At 42.7% G+C, this 16,199-nt stretch overlaps 1 protein-coding gene across 2 annotated transcripts in view; it reads right to left on the bottom strand.

The window, feature by feature from the left end:
* Positions 1-5,225, bottom strand: part of BTBD7 (BTB domain containing 7) — a 51,821-nt gene extending 46,596 nt beyond the window's left edge. Inside the window, exon 1 of one of the 2 annotated variants that reach the window (XM_063160074.1) lies at positions 5,152-5,225. The gene's annotated coding sequence lies outside the window, so the exon portion shown is untranslated. Of the gene's footprint in view, positions 1-4,457; positions 4,564-5,151 lie in introns of those variants that run through there. The other variant, XM_063160075.1, reaches the window with a different exon arrangement.
* Positions 5,226-16,199: the final 10,974 nt, after the last annotated feature.

The raw sequence follows: 16,199 nt of genomic DNA, 5'->3' as shown, positions 1-16,199 counted from the left end.
ATTCTTCACTGCAGTACAGGGATCTGGAATAGCAGATGATAAGCAAAGCAGCACTTCAATTTCTCACTAATGCAATGTGATCTACTTGGTCACTCAAAAAATACTTCAATTTTCATATAAATAGTTACAAAGTTTTACTCATGTTGGACACCTTCACAAGACCCAGGTATTCTTGCTCTTTGTAGATGAAACCTTGATTAAAATCAGTGGCAGACTATGAGAACAATCTTCTCTCACCCAAGCTGCAGTTTAATATGCACAGGCAAGAACACAGAGATACATTTTACAGCTCTACTGATCCCACAGAGCTTCTGCAAGTTCTAGGTCACAAAATAATAAGCCCAACTAAAGAACCAAGCAGCAGTCACTGATTACATTACTGTTTACATCAACTCCTTTGAGTTTAGCCATTCTTACCATCAGCAGAATGGTAAAATGTCCTCATAGTTATCCTGAGACTAGGTTTCAAGAGATCTTGGACAAGGTTTCCAAATTAGTGCAATCTTGCATATCATTAACTAGCCTGATCTCTCTCCAAAGCACTTCCCACTAGATAATGTCAAAGTTCAGAAGCCATGAAGAAAATGAGATTAATTTAAAAAAATCTAAAAGCTACAAGTTGCCATAATGAAATGGTCCTGTAAGAAGGAGGAGAGAGTAGAGATAAAAAGTCTCTTTAACAATATGGGGAATCACAGTAACTGCAGAACTAGAAAGATATGCTCTAAAAGAGATTTCAGAAAATTAAATTCTACTCTTTATTATTTACTACAGTGGGTTGGAAACAGGGTATGATAGCACAGAAAAGCCAGGATGAATACAAAAAGTCCAGTCTTTTTAATACAGGAAGGACTGAACATACAATGACCTTTGAATGCCATAAAAAATATACAGTATGAATGATCACTGAATTAGGACAAAATCTGAGGACAAAGATCAAATAGGATTTAGAAAATTATCAGTCAGTTATACAGGTAACAGCTCACACTTGAATGCCAAGTTTGAAAAACAAAGTAAAATCACTTAGAAGATACTTCTGAAACATAAAACTGATTTAAGAAGATGTTGTCCAAAACACTATACCTCCACACTTAGTACTAAAAGCTTCTTCTTAATCAGTTTTGACTGCTGTTAATTTTTTTCTTGCATGCTTTAGCACTCAAACATCTAAATAACCAGTTTAAATCCACTGATGATAGAAAATCCCCAACAGGCTGGACATGTCTTCAAGGCCACCAGCAGTTAAAGTTCACATTCAGCAGTGTTTGGGGTAAGCTTGCACAACACCTGCACACAATGGAGCAAACAAATCAGATTTAAATTTAGGTTAGGTATGTACTTGAGTCCAGCACGTCAGGCAACACAGTTCCACCCCAATCCCCTTTAGCTCCCTGGCCTCATCTCCACACTGTGCAAACAGACTTTGCACAGCAATGTGATGAGCCAGATGAAGGATCTGACATGAAGTTATTTTGTGCTTTTGTAGTTTCTTTTTCATACAGATCAATTTCCTGAATGTTTCAGAGTGAAGCCATGTAAACAGCCCTACCAACACAGCTGATGGGACAGTGCAGGAAGTAAGGGAAAGCAGCAGGGGACTGAAAGTGTTTAAACCAACTTTGCCTCTAAACATCAATCAAGAACCTCATAGGCATCCTTATTATTGTGGGTTCCCCCTGTCAATGGGATAGGGAAAGAACAGAAAGCAAAGAAAAAACAATGCAGTAAAACTCATGGGTTGAGATAGTACAGTTTAATAATTTAAATAAACCAAAATATAACAATCATATTATAATAACAATTTCAATCTCCTAGTGTCCATTCATTATATAGAAAACATCATTACAGATGGTATCCTTCTTGGGAGACATGCAGGACAGACTAGATGGGTGTAAAATGCAAGACTAGAACCACTTGTGGCATCTGCAGTTCCTTCTTAGAGTTCAGGCATACTAGTAAGCCAATATAGGAAAGAGCATTCTAAAAATCCACAATAGCTTCTATTCAAAGATTAAAGGATACTGACAAGGCTTATCTTTCAAAGAACCTGGGAAATGAAACAAAGCAATAGCCAGAGGACTCCCTGGAAGCTCACCTAACATATCTGAACTAGGATTCCTGGTCCCCACTGCATGTAAAATAAAGTTGTATATCAGGTTTCCAGACTAGTGTGAAAAAACGGGAAAAGCCATTCATGTGGTAACAGAAATCAAAAGTCATCTAAATATGTTAAGAAAAAGCAAACAAACAACAAGAAATTTAGAGTTAATACTAAAACTTGCAGTTCTGTATCAAGATTTGCTGTAATTCTCATCAGTATCATAAGGATATTTCTTCTTAAGTGCAATCTCACAGTTTCCCTATAGATCTATTTATTGATTAATGTGAACTACACACATCAATATGCCCATGGGATGTTTTCATTCATCTCTTTGCCTCTGAAAGGCAGCCACAACTACCTCGGTCACCACAGTGTACCCAAGACATCAGAAAAAACTCCCCTTTCCTTGCACGTGGTCTGATACATCACGAGCACACAAGCACCAGGGTGGCAGAGGAGCAAGCAGGGTTAATGTCCCACCTCCTCCTGTGGCCACCTGCAGCACCCAAGACACCACCCCAGCAATGCAGCTTACTAACAGGACACAAGAAGACATTGTCCCAGCCTAAAATTCATCCACAACAAACCTTGAGATTAATTATCATCAGTGACAATTAATCTGTAAACCTGACACCATGTATACAGGAAATTGAAAGGCTGCTTTCAAAATGAAGACTCAATATTTTGTTGTTAATTCATCAAGCTCTGGCAGTTTCACTGAATTAAACTTAAGAAGCTGGCTGCAAAGGCAGCACATTCTACTCTAATTTAACAGTGAGCAACATATCTTCACAACACAAAGTTTGGAGCTTCTCAGACAAGCTGACAAGCTTGAAAACTAAGAGGGGAAAAAAAAATTTAAATCCCTACGACAAATCCATGCAAGTCTTCCAGGAGAGCTTATAAAAGTAATTCTATTCCTTCATGTATGAGTCTTTGCAAATCAGTCCATGCCAGCTATAAGCACTACACCACCACTGTATCTATGACTCAGCAAGGGAATCTGGACATATGAAGAGAATTTACTTACTAATGTAAGAGGTAAGGAGTTTTAAAATGGCAACAACTGCAACAATGCCACAGTAAATGAACCAAGACAACTTCTGGTTTGTATGCTTAAACATAAAAGGAGCAGGGTCAGATTAGAATGTCAAACCCATTTATACACTGGCTGAAGTTTGAAAGCAAGTGAAACAATGCTCAGTGCAGCTGAGCTGAAACACAAAGGGCTCAACAGCTGTTTTCATCTCCAGTGAACAAAAACAAACACTGGCTGTACATTTGACACAAAACACTGAGCTCCATTTCCAAGATTACCTGCATGCAGCCCAACTATGCAAGTCTAACTTTAGAGCTGAATACAAACCAGTGAGCAATTGGCAGCTTTGTGTTGTAACTTAAGATACAAGCTTGATTTACTGTGACATTCATCACATGTTTACATATAAGCACGAACAGATAGTACTGTTAACATGACACTAATTGACACAGCAAAGTAGCAAGTTCTTAAATGGCTCAATAATGCTTTGGTCCATCAACTGAGACTAGTTATCTAGTGGATAAATTATTCCAAAAAGGGAGAAAACATCACAACCCATACCTTCTGAATTCATTATCTTCACACAGATATTTTACATAATAAGCACTCAGACCGTGCCTTGTAAATATCACAGTCCACAGAATCTGTACATTACTAACAGCCTTCTGTTCCACATCCTCATAAATAACATCTACAGAATTATTTTTGTTACACTGATAGCAGACTCTTAGTCAACAAGAGGTGGAAGAAAAAGTATTTTCATTGAATTCTTAAGCAAAAGGTTCAAATGGAGAAGGATCTAAGAAGAAATTCCCCTCCCTGCACTAGCCTGTGTGAAGAAGGGTACTAACACACAACTAGGATGAAGTGTTTGAAACAATACAAGAGAAGCTTAGAAAACTCATCCTCTTCCCTGAGATCTTTCAGACAAAGAGGGTAAAGCTTTATCTCCTCAAGCTTTCCAGTGTCTCACCATGAGTTACGAGGTTTAAAAAATTTTTATATCAACTTCTGTTTTTATTTTCTCAATTTCTAAATGAAAACAGAGCATGCAGTATGTGGCAAAACCTGAGGTGATCACATCCCAATGGTATATCTGCCAAACACTTTAAATTTGTTATTATATTACATAGGTTTGAAGCAAAGCCTCAAGCGACGCTACACTGCCTAAGGTAAATTCTCCCACAAACTATCATTGCATCAACACGTATTTTATTATCCTGCTATCGTATTTTATGTTAGTACTCCACATGTGTGTCATCCTTCACCCAACGGTCTCATATTGGACGGCGGGGAAGAGCAAGTAGAAACACGAACCAACAGAAGAGCACTTATCCCACGGGCAGCAGGAATATTCCAGAGGCACGAGCGAACACATCGCCGACAAAGCTCTCCAAGTTTCTCCAGGAGCACCGACCGCGGTAACACCTGTACAGAGAGGAGCGGGGCAGGACCCCACAGACCCCGGGCCAGCAGCAGCCGCAGCAGTCCCAGGCCAGGGGCACGGGCACGGCACGGGCCGGGCTGAGCGGCCCCGGCGGGAGCCCCGCAGCCACGGCGGCCGCGCTCCCACCGGCCCGGCACGGGCGGAGCTCCGCGGCCAGGGAGCACGAGCCCCGCACCAGCTCCGGGGGGAGACGGCTCCGAGCACCGCTGCAGCTCCGCGGGGAGTGCGCCGGGCGGAGGACAGAGAAGGAGGGAGAGGAGAAGAGAGCGAAAGGGCGGCGAGGCAGGACCCGACTGCACGGACAGGCACAGCCGAGGCCGCCGCCGCCGCTCCGGAGCGCGGACCCTGCGGGCCGGGAGAGGCACGGGGAGCAAAGCTCCCTCCCGCGGCCCCGCGGAGCTCCGGGTTGGCAGCGGCGCAGCGGGACAAGCCGCCCGCAGCCGGCCCGGCGGGGCGCGCACCGAGTCCCGCCGTGGGGGCGTCGACGGTCTTGCCCCCTCCCCTACGCCGTCGTGACACCAAGCCCGCGATCCCCTCCCAGCCTGGCTTCCCGCGGTGCCTCACCTCCGGCAGCCGCTCGCCGCCGCCATCCTCCCGCTCAGCGCCGCCCGCTCCCGCCCGGCCGCGCTCCGGCCGCCGCCATTTTGCTCCCGAGCCCCAGGCTCGGCCGGGCAGCGGGAGCGCGCACGGCGCCTGCGCGGCGGCGGCGCTGCGGCGCGCGAGCCACGTGGTCCGGGAGGCCGGGGCGGGGCGGGGCGGGGCTGAGGGGGCGGAGCCAGGGCTGAGGGGGCGGGGCCGGGGCTGAGGGGGAGGCGCGGGGCGGGCGGCGCTGCCGGGTCCCGGTGGGTCTCTGTGGGTCCCGGTGGGTCGGGGAGCTCGGTGGGGTCGGTGAGCTCGATGCTTTTCCCCGCACAGCTGCTGTGGGATCGTGGGGAAAAGCGGAACCCGGCGTGTGTGCCCCTCCCGCCATCCCCGTTCTAACGCCGCGTGCACTGCCTGTATTGCTGTGTGTGTCACATCTCCCAAGCTCGGTGCCGTGCCCAGGTGCCGGGCTGGCTGCAGTGTAAGTGGTGTGTCAGCACGTGTTCATTGTCCTTGAGACTATCGTAAGCTGCTTATATTAAGCCTATGTCTGTCTCCTTGCTTTGCTAAACTGCTGTGAGCTTGTTAGAGACAGGGCACAGTCAGATTCCAGTTTTATTGTTCATGCTAGGAATATACTGCTCGCCTGGAAATAAACTCCCACCACCTTTCCAACTTCTGATAACCCCTCTCAGCATGAAAAATTAGTATTTCACTGGTCTGGGTGAAAGTCGGTGCCAGCAGTAGAAACGCTTCTAGCTGTTCCCACCATTGCTGGTACCATGCCGGCTACGTTTTCTTCAGAGAAAGGTGTATGTTGGTACAGTCAGGATCGGCAGGTATCTGCCACCACGTCTGTAAGATCACTAATTTCTAAATCAGTGAGAGTGACCAAAAATACATATCAGCATTTTATTAGAACAATAAAAACTCTTAAGTGAACTGAACAACTTGTGTCTGCTAAAAGAGCGAAATGCCACGTGTCTAAATGTGAGAAGGTCTGAGAAAAATTCCATGCATGGGCTAAAAATTTGATTAAATCACATGTTAGGAAATATTCAGCAAGCTGAAAGCCACATCTATGATTATTTCTGGTTGGTGAAAGCAAGCTATGACTGATTACATCCCCTCCTGATTCTGCTGACAGTCCATTCCTGGAGGGAAGCCTTCCTCCCACTTGGCATCCTGCTGTCCTCCATCTCTGTAATTAGCTTGCCTGAATGCTGCAGACCTCCCTAACTACCACTTGGCATGGCATCCCACAGTGCTCACCAGCTTACCAAGGAGCTAGGGATAAAACAGCTTCTAATATATTTGCCCATGCTGTAGACTGTTTTCATACTGGTTTCAGCCTAAAAGCAGAGGAGAAACAGAGCTGGGTTTACAGACAGTATTATGCACTCCTTGGGGTTTTAACCATCTTAGTTATTTATATGTTCTCTGATATTGTGGTATATGAGAGCATCACAACCTTTGACTTCCATATCTGTGCAGTAGCAGAGATGAAGGAATTCTTATCATTGGAATTTAATCGGTGAAGTTCATGCTGTCAGGGTTATACTCATATCTGTTCAAGGGAGGCTATTTCTTGTAAATGGGATGTCTTTGCAAGCTGTTGTTGCTGTTGTTGCTGTTGTCATGAGAGCTCATAAAACTGACTGGCAGGCAGAGCTCAGCCTCTGAGCTATTGTCTGCTAGAGCCTCCCCACCTTCTATTTCTGTCTCTTCTTGCTCCTGCCCTAAGCCTGCTTTCCATTTCCTGCTATTAGGAACACTGACATGGAATACCCTATACACAGTGTTCATCTGAGTTTTATTTTACCCTGTTTTTCTGTAGAGTTGTGATATATATGTTCATATTGCCTGCCTGGACATATAAGGATTTAGGTCTCTGGCCTCTGTGCTAAAATATTTTTAACTCATTGATCCATTTCTCATTTGGGTCCTTATGCACACTGCAACTTCAGGAAAGACTGAGGCACCAAAGTCAGGCAACCAACAGACAGAAGTGTTTGAAAATTAAACTGCAGTAGTTTTAAAACACATGTTCATTTAAATGTATCTGTTAGGACAAATTGTTTCAGATGAGGTTCTTAAATATGAACAGTGTGAGACAACCCCAGCATCTCTGTGTCAGTCATGATTTACAATATCATTGTTACAATTATAGCAGTGGCTTGCTGAGAGCACAATAGAAGTAAGAGTGAGTTGAAGTTAAATAAATAAGGTTCAGGTCACAGAGCTCTTAGACTGAAGGGAGGTGGTACACCAGCTTGGTTTTCAGGTGAGAGAAACCAGTTATGAATTTGTTCCCCAAGTTCTGTTGTTAGGTTAAAAAGACCAGTCAATTCTCCAGCAAACTTGGCTCATAATCTTCTAGGTAATGAAAATGAGAAAGGAAAAGAAGACTTGCAGGCTGAATATTTGTTTTGTTAGTGGTCTTTTCTAGCATTCCAATATCATTAACTAGAATGTAGTCAAAATGGATGGTTAGATTAAAGATCTTGCTCTGCAATAGTCATCCTTCTAGTAGCTAAAATAAACCTTCCTTCTTATGACTCAGAGACAAACAGTGTGTTGGGTAACAACTTAGGGGAGACATCTGGCAGGTTGGAAGTGAGGATGGCTACCATGTGCTTTCTGTTACTTTGGACTTTACAGCATGGAGGTCACCCCCTGACTGCAGCACGCTGACATTGTCCTTGAGGATTGTGTGCCCTCATGGACCAGACAGCTGGGAAGCACACCAAAGTAAGCTAACTCCTTCTGCCACCTGGGATCTCAGTGCAGAAGACAGGTTATAAAACACTGAGTTACAAACCTTGCTGTGGAGGAGTGGGAAATGGAAGCTAATTGCATTTACATGCAGGTAATGTGTTTCCTGAGATGAGAGGATGGGAGATTCACACTGTCTGACAAACACCCCCAGAGCATGTGCACTCACATCACTTCCCTGATCATTTAATTATAATCCTCACTCCGCATTCTGAGGAAGAAATTGATCTTCCATTTTTATCAGGATTTAGATAGGTTTGCTTTGATCAATTTAAAGTAATCCCTTGATGTCCCAATGAATACCATCCTGTATATGCCCTAAATATTGTAAAATGTCATCTCCTCTTTAGAACAAAGCAGAGTGAGAATCTGTCTGAGCTGCACAAAGGTTCTCAGTACCTCTGCTCATACAGAATGATTCATGTTTTTGCAGGGACTTCTATAAAATACTTACTGATGATAATCACTGTACATATACATTGCATTTTATCTACAAACTCAAGAGTGTTAGGAAAAATTGACTATGTGCCACGACTTACTAAAAATAAAAACAACCCCAATGTCTGTTGTAGTTCACTTACCCTTCATTTGCACTAGGAAGATCAAGCTTTGAAATGCCCTTTGGATGATATTTATCAGAGTTTATTGAAGAGAAAATACACTTGAAAAAAAACCCCAACCAGTTCACTTCCATTGCTTCATTTTTTGTCTGTGATTAATTTCTTAGACTTTTAGATGTTTCATTTGATTTTCATTCCAAATGTGTACTGTTTGTGATTATTAGTAACATATTTATTGGTGTGTTCTGTGGAGGCTGTAATCAGCCCCAGGGTCCCTCTGTGCTGGATGGTCTGCCAAACACAGATTACAGTACATGGCCTAGAGAATTTACCTGCTAACTGGAAGGTGTGATCATGGATGGTACCTCCTGCAAACCAGGAAAAAACCAAATGTGTGTAATTTTCAGTGAGAGCTGGGTGACACAATGTGTTGCAGAAGGTACCGCTAGGAACCATGCCTACTACAGAAATAATGTCAGTTTCATTAGCTAGAAAACACGGTTCTGTTCTTGTAAATAACACCATTTAATTCATGACCATTTCAAGTGTGACTTTCTGCCATTAAAGATAAAAATCCTTAAAGTCCAGTTTATCCTGATTTTTATTAGTGTATTTCAGTTCAATTTTAAGCACTCAGGGAAGGATATACTGGATAAAGAAAAGCTCAGAATATTTAAAATATTTTGTTTATTGGTAACTGATCCACAATAACTGAATGCTCAAAGGCTGAAAAATAGATTGAAGACTGAAGCTAATTGTTCTAAACAGGCTTCGTTTTTATTAGTGGTATTGAGGAGATGTGTGAATATGTAAATCTGGACCATAATTAACTTTTTAATCTAATTCTTTGTTGTCTTTCTTACTATCTGAGCTTTTCTCGCTGTCTAAACCTACTTTAAAATTGTGTAGATGGTTATTTGCCACACTCATGTACACATTGCTCATTATGCATCAGCTGGGAGACCCTCAAAGAACAGACTGCAGCTGACATGAAAGCCACAGTAATTGATTTATGTACCCAGTGATGGCAGAGCAAGACCTGTGCTTCCTTGTGTGAAATAGGTGCTGTGGAAGCACAGCAGTGACAGAAATGCTCTTTCTGCCCTGGCTTTGCTCATTCCTTCAACCACCAGATCTTCACACAGAGAGCTCTATGTTCTGGCAAGAGAACTGAGGAGGGACAGTGAGGGTAAAGGATTTTGTTTGCTGCAAGCAGAAGAGAAGGAGGCTGCCCAGGGACGTCTGTGACGGGGGCTGCCATGATGGGATCTGCCATGAGATCTCTGCCTCTTCTGTGATGAAGAGAATTCCCTCTCAGTATGTGAAGGGGAAAGCTGAAGGGCACAGAGCCACTCTGGGGAGTCTGGTGAATTGAGTGAGGTGGGATAGCTGTATCCAGCAGGAAAAAAGTACAAACTGTTACTGTGAAAATGTTAAACTTCTGTGCCCGGGCCTAAGCACGTGGCAGAAAAGATGTGTACAGCAGGGGCCTTTGAAGAAGCACAAAGGAAGGAAGGAGCATCAGATTAAGTAGGGAGGCCTGGAGATGTGTCCGTCTGTGGAACAACCCAACACATTAAGAAATGAAGACAAAGTTGGTGGTAATTTATGCCAGGAGGTTAAACCTGACAGAATAAATGGCCTTTGAAGTCCGTGGGCTGGCAGTGCTGCGCAGCCCATGATCATTACATTTAGACAAACCTACATTGGGAGGTTTAATCAAGATCTCAAATTGAAGCACAAAATTAATTGGCTTGCTTGTGTGACCTTTATGTAGCTAACTTCTGCACATTCACAGGGAATATCTCTAGCTCTGATCACCAAAGCCCTTCCTAAAAGCAGTGTTACGTTATTGAAAAATCAAATTTCACTTGGATTAACCTTTAGTTGGGCCCTTAAAGGAGGGGACACATATGTTATGTGTACATAAGGGTGTTGGTTGTTGTTACTGGTGCTACAGTGTTACTGATGGTCTTGGTGAGGGTATAATCACTCATCCTGTGGCCGCATTCCTTGGTAAATGCTCTTTGCAATTTCTCAGTAGAGAGAAAGATGCCAAAACCAAACCACTGATGATGATGGCAATTGCTTGCCTTGGTTGTGTAGACCTGCACTGCTGGTCTTTTCCTACCATGCAGTACTTATCAAATGGTTCTTTTTCCCCCCATTTCTGTGTGCAGTGTGCACAATGTAAGATGTTTGTGGAATGAGCAGTTGCTCAATGCATTGATCTCTCCTCACAGTTCAGTGTGACACTATGCCTACTTTGCAGCACACTCCAGCCTAAATGCAGAGTTGCTACCTTCCTAAAGCCCTTCCTGTGGCCCCTGAGTCCTTGACAAACACTGATGTATTACAGCGACCTGGTGAGGTCTCCAGGGTGAGAGAAGGATGAGAATCTTGTTTGATGATCAGAAGGCTGGATTTATTGATATATAATATATAATACATTATTACTATACTAAAAAGAATAAGGAGAGAAGTTGCAGAGCCTGCTAACCTAAGAATAGAATAGAAAAGAATGAATAACAAAGTTCTGTGTCCAGGGAATCTTTCCCCGAGCTGCTCCTGTGATTGGCCCTTAATTGTACACATGGAACATGAACCAATCACAGGTGCATCCTATTGCATTTCACAGCAGCTGATAACAATTGTTTACATTCTCTTCTGGGGCCTCTGCTTCCCAGAAGATGCACAAATCCCAAAGAAAGGATTTCTATGAAAAAATGTCTGCGACACTGATGCATTGTCACAAGGCGGTTGCTATATCCACCTAGATGACGATGTGAGGCACAGAATTATTCAGGTGGAGAGCCTGCTTGGTGTGGGGGCTCAGTTGGGTTCCAGGCCCTTGTGGGCTCTGGGAGTGCTGCAGCACCTGCTGTGCTCAGGGTTTGTGCCCTGTTCTGTTCAGTGGCAGCTGTGAGCTGCCCTCCTGCAGACTTGCCTGCAGGATTGCGAGTCAAGCACTCAGAACACAAAGAACAAACAGCTAACTACAACTCATGAGAAGTTCAAGTAGTAACTGATTATTACACTGTTATTCTTTGGCAGAGGCAAGGTTGGATTCCCAGGACAGCACTTAGCTAAGATACAGTCATTTCTCTTCCTAAAATTTCCTGCCTTGTGCCATCTGTGCCTTCCAAGTTCTGCAGCGTGCTGACCAAAGATTAACATATGGACATTTTTTTTCTTTAAATGTGCATTCCTGATTTATACCCAGAATAGGTTCATCCTATAAATCATCTCTCTGTTTAGACCCTGCTATGACCCAGTTGGATCTGGGCATCATAAAGTGCAGTTACTGATGTTAAAAATAGTTTTCCACTGGAACTTAGATCCAGCTTTTGATTACATAGCATCAGCTGAATTTGTAGCGCTGACTGGAATTTGTCTATGTACTTAATGTATGGATCAAATAACAAACTGATCGGGAAGTTTGTGCTAGAAAGATGACAGTAGATGATCAGTGGGAGGTACAAAAACTGATGATATGCATATAAACCCTGTTCATAGAATCATAGACTCAGTTAGGTTGGAAAAGACCTTTAAGATCATTGAGTCCAACTATTAACTCAGCACTGCCAAGTTGGCAGTAAACCATATTCCTAAGCATCCTAAGCACCACATCTGGACATCTTTTAAATCCCTCCAGGGATGATGACTCCACCACTGCCCTAGACAGCCTGTTCCAATTCTGGATGACCATTTCAATGAAGAAATTCACACACAGAATCTTACAGAGGATCACTTAAGTTGGAAATTATGTTGAAGATTATGTACTCCAACCTTTGACTGATCTCCACTCTGTCAACTAGACCAGATCACTAAGTGACACATCCAGCCATTTCTTGAACACTTCAAGGGATGGTGACTCCATCACCTTCCTGGGCGCTAGGGCATTCCAATGCTTAGCAACCCTCTCTGTGAAGAAATTTCTCCTGAAATATCCTGAGCTGGAAGGGATCTACACAGATCATCTAAGCCCAAGTCCTGGTCCTGCACAGAACAGCCCTGAGAATGTGCCACATTTCTGTTTATTTCTCACACCATGATAAATAATCAGAAATGGATTATAATCCACTAAATTATCCTGTTTATTCTCACACCATGTTCCTGAGAATGTTGTCCAAATGCTATTTGAACTCGTCTTGGGACTGTGACCACTTCCTTGGTTCTTTGTACTTAAGCAGAGCTGGTAAGCCTCCTGAGAAGCTGCTTGATCAATAGTGGACAAATCTTGTAATGTTATTGCTATTCTTGTTCTACAGGCTTAACAAAGAAACCTGGATGATGAACCCGTATTACAGTGACCTGAGGAGGTCACTGGGGTGAGAGAAGAATGAGAATCTTGTTTCATGATCAGAAGGCTGGATTTATTGATATACGATATATAATACATTATAACTATACTAAAAAGAATAAAGAGAGAAGTTGCAGAGGCTTGCTAAGCTAAGAATAGAATAGAAAAGAATCTATAAAAAAGTTCTGTGTCCAGGGAATCTTTCCCGAGCTTGCTCCTGTGATTGGCCCTTAATGGTACACGTGGAACATGAACTAATCACAGGTGCATCCTATTGCATTTCACAGCAGCTGATAACAATTGTTTACATTCTCCTTCTGGGGCCTTTGCTTCCCAGAAGATGAACAAGTCCCAAAGAAAGGATTTCTTTGTCTGCGACAAACCCGTTATGAAGTTGAGTAGTGTCTAGACCAGACTGAGCGAGTCTGGTTTCTAAAAGAAACCAGAAGTTTTTGGAAGGCCAAGTAAGAGCAACAGGCAGAGCAGCCAGTGGTCAGAGAGGGAGGCAATCTTGAAAGTAGTCAAAGTAGATGATGGAGATCTAAGCTCCCTAAACAGAGCTGAGCATGGTAATGGACTGCTTTCAACCAACAAAATTTTCCTCATGTCAAATCTAAATATTCCTTACTGCAATTTAAGTTCACTCCTTTTTGTTCTGTCAGCAGCAGACATGGGAAACAGGTTATTCTCTTGGTCTTTTCAAATACCTTTATTGCACAAGTCTGGAAGACAGTCACTTTCTGCCCTCCTTCTGTACTTAGACTAAAGAATTCAAACTTCTTCAGCTTTTCCTTGTGGATTTATTGTTGTTCTTGGTTATTCTCCTTACACTTCTTTGTTGTCTTTGTGATTAGTTCTTGAAGTCCAGGTCCCAAATTAGAAGCCAGATTGCAGTACAGGTTATACCAGTAGCATGTGTTGTAGGGACTCTTTGAAATGCTTCACAGGTGATATTCCCAATATTTTACCTTCTTGTATTTTGTGTGATCTGTTATCCTGGGTGCAGGATATTCTGTCCTTAGTTATTTGTTTAAATTTTCCCTTCTTCATGTTGCGTTGCCTGTGACTGAGACAAGTTGGCATCATTACACACACCTGCTGTTCTTTCTCCACTTTGCATTACCCTGCAACTGTGCCATTCATGTTTTTCTAAGGAAGGACAAATTTTCTGAGACTTCATTTCTTCTTGGTCATATTCACTGATTTGCACAGAAAGCAGACTTTATGGTCTTTATTTTGCTGTTCCTCCTCATCCCCTTCACAAAAATGAAGAACACTTATGTCCTAGTCTCAGCTACCTTTTCTCTATGTTCTCAACCAGTTTCTGTCTACTGCTTGCAATCAAATGGAAAGTGAGTTTTCTTCTACCTATTCAGAATAAGCACATTGCTAAATATCTTATAAGAGTTTTCTGGACAATCTGTTCTGTATATTTTTTTCCTTAATAAATATGCAGATGCTAAATCTCCATGGCTTACAAATTTGTACCTTTGGCTGATTCTGCTAGCTGGTCTCAAAAAGCCTTGTCTGCATCATCTGCCCTGTTGAGTGTTTCTGTGACACCACCCTCGTGCATTTCCTTCTTTGTCATTATGCCTATGTTAATATTACAGTATGGATTATTGACATTTGTCATTATGCCTGTGTTAATATTACAGTATGGATTATTCCTTTCTCAGTTGTGCAACTTCAGTAGTAGCTGGTTCGTTGTATTTAAGATTCCCAGCATTTATTGTTTATTTCCTGTGTTTCTTGCATTAATAAACAAATATCTGGGATGTTCAGGGAATTGACTCACTGTCCTTCTTATGACCCTTATGAATACAAAGCAAAGATACCAATCCTTATTTCTTAACAAGGTGGACTGAACACCTGCCCAGTAATTTGTAGAACAGTGTTTCAGGAACCCAAGCTCTTCTGCTGCTACAATTTATGCAGACAAATGCTCATTTTCAAGCTTTCTCACTGTCTTGCCCTTAAATCACAACTGGAAGAATAAAAAAGAGTTCAAGGTGACACCCCTGCTGCTTCACCCTCACTCTTTGCACCTCGCAGTTACTACCTGCCCCTTCAATCTCTCTTCTAGCAGTATCCCTGGCACTCACATGGATGAAGAGCATGAAGAAATTATCACTAAACTGGTGGAGCTTCCTCATCTTATGACCCAAGTCCTGGGAAGAAAGAAGCTATGAAGCATTGGCTGAAGATATTTTGCCTTTTCAGACTGAGAGGTGTGTACGACAGCAGTGTTGGCTGTTCCACAGGTGGGACCAACCTGTTTTGCTCCCTGACAGAAGTAGTGCTGATGGTGCCAGGGGGATTTGCAACTCCACACCAAGCCACAAAGCATTTCAGAGATAAATGAAATGTTATTGACAGGTTTTAGCTCAGAAGTAGTAGTTAATGAAAACCTATGACTCCTACCGTGAGATCTGAGATAACGTTAAGAGTGTTAGCAGTGTCTTGTTATGAAAGAAAAAGTGCATGGAAAATCACACAAATACTGACATTAAGATTTTAATGAGTCTTTTAAATAAGAATTTAAGATAAGGAGGTCCTGTACGAGCATAGTGGGATCCTATTATATTCATGGGATAACTGCTGGAGATGAGGCACTAGTATCCCTAGAACACTACAAACAAGGGTTGGAATTTGCTGTACCTGCCCACAATAAATATGGAATGGGTAGTACTCATATATCCCATGAAAAGCTTGGAGCTAACAGCCAGAGTTACAGCAACTGCCTGAATGACATGATTGCTTTGGAAGCCTCTTTTAAATAGAAGTGGGTTTAAGCTGTGTCAGATGTAGTTCTGTGTTGACTGATGATTCAAGGGTTTTTGTATGCAGAGTGTAGGTGCAGATCCTAGCAGATAAAGTGAGCCCTGAATGCAGCAAACTGAAATTGATAGCACATCACAGTGATTTAAATTAATAATGTGCTGAAAGTCTGGTTTTGCTTACGTTTCAAGATTTTGACTCTGCCTCCCTTTTTACCTTTGAAGTTAACATTCACTGCAGAGTGATCTTTGTTTTCTCCCAAGCACTTTCATCCTCTGCCTCAGGCCATCCCATGTATATGGGAGGAGATCTGTGTGAAAGGTTTTTTCAAATCCCTCCTTAAAGTTAATTTCTGCTATGAATCTTATAAGCAATGATAAGCTGCTAATGTTTGCTGCGCTGCATGTGGTGTTCACCTCATTACTCACCACTTTCAAAATAAAGGAGCTTCATGTGCCAGAAGGTATTACCTTGGCAAGACCAGTTCTGCTTCTGTAGACCTTTGCAGCTGTCTGAGGATGTCAAGGCATAATCTGGCTGTGAAAATGGTGTTTTAGGGTAAAGATAGGCCTCTGAGGTTTTTTTTGGGCCAGTGAGTCCACCATTTCCTT

The sequence above is a fragment of the Melospiza melodia genome, chromosome 6 (assembly GCF_035770615.1).
Source record: "Melospiza melodia melodia isolate bMelMel2 chromosome 6, bMelMel2.pri, whole genome shotgun sequence".
In the NCBI taxonomy this organism is placed as follows: Eukaryota; Metazoa; Chordata; class Aves; order Passeriformes; family Passerellidae; genus Melospiza; species Melospiza melodia.
This window is presented reverse-complemented; position numbering and strand designations above follow the sequence as displayed.